We start from the raw sequence: 5,066 nt of genomic DNA on the forward strand, positions 1-5,066 counted from the left end.
GATTGGAAAAACCCTAAAAAACATTAGCAAATTTAAAATAAGGTAAATAACCAGATTTTTCATGACTCGCCCCAATTTAAATATCATTTGAAACATGTTTACCCATTTAGAAGAAGAAGAAGAAGAAGAAGAAGAAGAAGAAGAAGAAGAGAAGAAGAAGAGAAGAAGAAGCAAGAAGAAGAAGCAGAAGAAGAAGAAGAAAAGGGAAAAAAGGGAAAGAACAAGAAGGAGAACAAGAACAAGAGGAATAATAATAGACAAGAAGAGGCAGAAGTTATTCAGAGTTCCTCTGCCCTCTTGGCCTCCTGCTGAGTGCTGACACAGATTCTGTCGCCTGAATGTTGACAGCCCGTGCCTCTGAGCCGGTTCAGTGTTTTCTTTCGCCCAGAAGAAAGAGGCTGCAGGAGAAACTGATGAGCGATCTTTGCCAGTTTTCCGCCGTCTCACGCTGAGAACATTCCTGATACGGCTGCCATCAAACCGCGAGAGTCAACATCAGCTGACCTGAAGCTGGTGGTGCAGCAGAGGACCAGATTTGAAATTCACCACTCTCGTTCACTGTTTACTAATACACTGAATGCATCTTATTCTCATCAAGATTCTCTGTTTTCATTACTTTCCTCCATAACTTTTTACACTTTTCAAATCTAAATCTGAAGGGGATATATTCGAATTATTCATGAGGGAAGTTTGTGTTTCGTGACAGTTGTTTGAATGAGTTTAAAAAACTAAATATGGTAACAACAGAAAAGTAAGAATTTGCAATATTATTGTTTATTATTATTTTAAAATAAAATAGGATATTCTAAGCCATAGGGAAATGCTATGTAAAATGTTCTAGAGAATACACAATAAAATACAAATAATAACGTATTTTATAAAATAAGAAGTTACTGTAAGGGTCAAAAATAAACAACACATTTTAACACCAACAGTAGTTATAGTGGTTACCACATTTAAAAAGATAAAGTTAAGTGCATTTTCCTGTTCTTGACCCTGTGTTTACAGGCAGCTAAATAAGCAAACGTTCCCTCACAGGCCACCAAGCGTTAGAGTTTTGATATGCAAGAGTTTAGCAACAATGAAGGGAAACACCCACCAGTACTGTACCACACTGCAGTTTGACAAAACACAAAACCACCAGTAATGCGTAGTGTGCGTCATTCAGACTGCCAGCGAGTTTTCCACTGAAGAAGGAAAACGCAGTTATGGTGATTTGTCATGCTGTATTACACTTTAAATTTGTTATCTCAGGACAAATCAAAACATCAATAAAACTTGAATATAACACATAAATCTAAACTAAGCTTGTTGTACGACCACTATTACAAATGAAATAACTTTTTATTTTAAATCACAAGTCTCAAACTCAAAGGCCCCGGAGGGCCAAATCAGGCCCGTGGTGGATTAATTTCGGCCCGCAGGATAATTTCTAATCACTTATTAGTCTGGCCCGCCGGTATATTGCCGCACACCTTCACTCCATCCCTGGAGGGTCTCCTCACCTCCAGAGCACTGAGCCAAACATTGATGACTTGCACCAGATGAGAGCCAAGTATCTGGCTTGAACCAGATCACAGAGCAGCACACTGAGTTTAATGGATGTTTCCCCTTCTGCACTTTCTTTCTTGAGACAACAGGACATGTTTGGTTTTCTCTTTGAGGGAAATATTTTTTTGTAAGCTGTTGTTGGCCTGTGGAAAAATGTCTCATCAAGAAATGACCTCCTGGAAAAGCTGCCAGATAGAAGCCATAAGAAATGAATGCAACTGATTATTTAATGTTTAATGTTGTATAGGCAATAATTTAAGCTTTGTTAGTTCCAGGTTTAATATGTGCAATAAGTTCATTTCAATACGTTTTGCAATAAACATTGAACCAGTCCGGTCCGATTTTTTTATTTTGGCCCACTGTGTATTTGAGTTTGACACCCCTGCTTTAAATGATCTCCCTGAAGTCTTCATGCATCTTATGAAATCAGACTCCGACCACAAAGAATGACCCTTTTTCTATTTCAGTGAATATTTCAGATTGTATTATTATATAACTATCTATTTGATTTGATTACAATGTAAGATAACTATCATGGATTGTGATTGTTTTCGAGTTTCTAATGAATTCACAAATATTTGAATGATTTTTACGCATTTTTCTTAACTTCCAAAAATGTGACATTTGACAGATTTCACCCCTTATGAATGAACAAGCATCAAAGTATTTTCCCAAGCACAAAAATACATTTTAAAAACAGATCAATCCAGAACAAATGACATGTGACAAACAATCTGTGTTGAAAGTGGATTTCTCTCCAGAAGCCTCGTATAGACACTTCAGTGTTCATGTGTCAGACTCAGGGAATAAAGGGCTCTTTATCAGATATGTGCAGGAATCTGCTCTGAATAAAATATATTGCCCTGAAGCCAGCTGATTAACTCTTTTATGTAAAGCTTATACAGGGTTTAAACTCACGTCACAGTAAATCAAGTGAGGGCTGCTGCTAATGTTTACAGAGCTGCTTCATTTCACAAAGCAAAGAGCAGCTTCTTCTAATTACATTTCCTTCAAACAAACGGAGGACAGCGAGGCATCTGTCAGTAAACTGAGGAGAGAGGCTTCAGTCTGCAGGACTGCTGTCTCATTAGAGCGCAGGACGGGTCATTCCTCAATCACTATATCAGTAACAGGGCTGAAACCAAAAGGGTGCATTTTATAATGTCTCACTTTGAGGAGAATTAACACGTTTTTATTCAACAAAGTTTAATTACACCAAACTAGCAAAAGTCCTGATTTCATTTGAATTTGCTAGATCTAAGTTTAAAACCGACGTTTAATACACGTTTTCCATGTGCAAACAAGTGAAAAGCATTCAATCATTAAGACGCCTTATGGTTTCTGCACATGGAGGATATTAAGTAGTTTTCCTAGGTCTTGTTGTTGGTTGCCATTATTTGAAAAGACTTAAAAAAGAAACTGCACAATGGTTATTCTCCAAAGAACCTATTTTAATTTGCAACCAATGACATTTCAGCATTGAGCTCATCTTAAGAGCGTCACTGATGGTAATTAAACCCAGTTTATGTGGGCATTAGCTAGCATGCATGCTTTATTTTTGAAGTCTTTCACATTGACTTATTCATTTGTTTTGACATAGATATACTTTGATTTCTTAGTGCTTATTTTTTGTATTATTTTTGTCTATTATCTGTATTAACACTTTTACGTCATTGTGTGAAAAAGTGTATTTGACCATGGGATAAAACAGCTTACATTTACTCAAGTAATGAAGTACAATTTTGAGATACTAGTACTTTACTTGAGTATTTGATATAAGTACAAGACATGAGTATTCTTCCACCTCCGCCTTTGACCCTGGACCTTTCTCTAATTGTAATTAGGGAGGTTAACGAGGTAAATATCATCCAGCTGTCTCCCTCCCTGTATTTATGTGACAGCAGTTGTAGTATAATCCCACATTACGAGGAATGAATAAGCTCTGCTCCTCCTTCTATGTGAAATCTTCCCACTCTCTCCTCTCTCTCTGACCTCCAGGTCGACGGCGTGGGGAGGAAGCCGGTGTTTCGAAACAAACTCCTCGAACAACCACAAAGATTCGTCAGCAGCCGGCGGCTCTGGATGACTCTCCGTTTTCACCACAGCGAGCTGAACACAGTCGGGTCAATTCTAACATTTCCGACCACTCCTTAAATGCATTATTGTTTATTTTACAGGATATGTTCGCTGATGTTGTCCCCTTTTCATATCACATACTATTATATCTACAAACAAGTGCTGTGTGTTTGTGAAAGTCTGATACATCTTCATCCTCTGTGCCAGAAAGCTTCAGTGTTGTCCAAAAAACAGTCCTTGACACAACTGAGTAAAAATAACAAAAATAAATAGCCATATGAATTTAAATTGATTTTCAACTTAATAGATTTATAATAATTGTTGGCTATTTTTTATAATTATTATTTTTTATTTATGTTTTTTTTCTCCTTTCAGTGTTTCATTCACTTACAAATAAATAAAAATCCTTGGATGAAAGGCATAATACACGTTATATGTCCTTGTTTTGTTTTACTTATACGGCCTGGAAAGAAATACATGTTGTGCTTTGAGCAAAGTACAAAATGGACAAACAAAGTAAAACAAGTAAAAGCATACCGGTAACTAATTACCAAAATGTTGTCAGCTCTCGATTGTGACTCACAACATGATCGACACGCCAGGTAAGCCGTTCCCACGGGAATACAAAAAAAAGTGAAAGTGTGATTCACATTTCAAGTGGATATAAGGAATGTGGAGTGGGTGTAACCTGTAACTGATGGATGACCTTTTCAAAGGTTTCTTAGTCAGTCATTACAGGAAACCCCTCCCTGATATGTTTAATATGATGGGATCATACACCTTATTCCAAGCCCTAAATCCCCCGATTAAAGTCATCAAATCTTACACAAATACAACAGTTTTCTGGCACGTTTCTTATTATCTTAGTTCCAATTTAATACGTACCAACACTCGAGTTAAGGCAACATTCAAAACTCTCGTTAATTGCTTTTCCTGCTATCTCACATGCTTTGAGAAAAGATTGAATGGTGCCATCCAATCCAATCCAATCCATTTTATTTCTACAGCACATTTAAAAACAACAGAGTTGAACAAAGTGCTGTACATCAACAACTGTATAAAAACACAGCATAAATACATGAAAAACAGACGGGACATGAAACACATTTAAAACACGAGACGACGAAACCAGACCAGAAGCCACAGACTGAAAAACTCATGACGTAAAAACAATACAAAATACTAGTAAGATACAAATCCAAATGTAAAAGCACTAGTGTCATACCTGGTCTGTAAATGCCACGGAAAAAAAGTGGGTTTTTAAACGAGATTTAAAAACAGGCCGAGTTGGAGCAAGTCTAACCTGGAGGGGCAATTTGTTCCATAAAAGCCCAGATACACCGGCCAGTCACCTGAGAAGTCGCCGACGCCGACACCGACTGTTGCGTCGCCGGACTCTCCTGCGTATTTGCCGACTTCGCGCACTGGAACACCGCAAA

General features: G+C 37.5%; 1 protein-coding gene across 1 annotated transcript in view; it reads right to left on the minus strand.

The window, feature by feature from the left end:
* The window catches only part of LOC104966515 (DNA replication fork stabilization factor DONSON), an 18,182-nt gene that overhangs the window by 9,292 nt on the left and 3,824 nt on the right, over positions 1–5,066 (minus strand). The window lies entirely within an intron of this gene.

Source organism: Notothenia coriiceps, unplaced genomic scaffold (genome assembly GCF_000735185.1).
Source record: "Notothenia coriiceps isolate Sejong01 unplaced genomic scaffold, NC01 NC01_scaffold00037246, whole genome shotgun sequence".
NCBI lineage: Eukaryota > Metazoa > Chordata > Actinopteri > Perciformes > Nototheniidae > Notothenia > Notothenia coriiceps.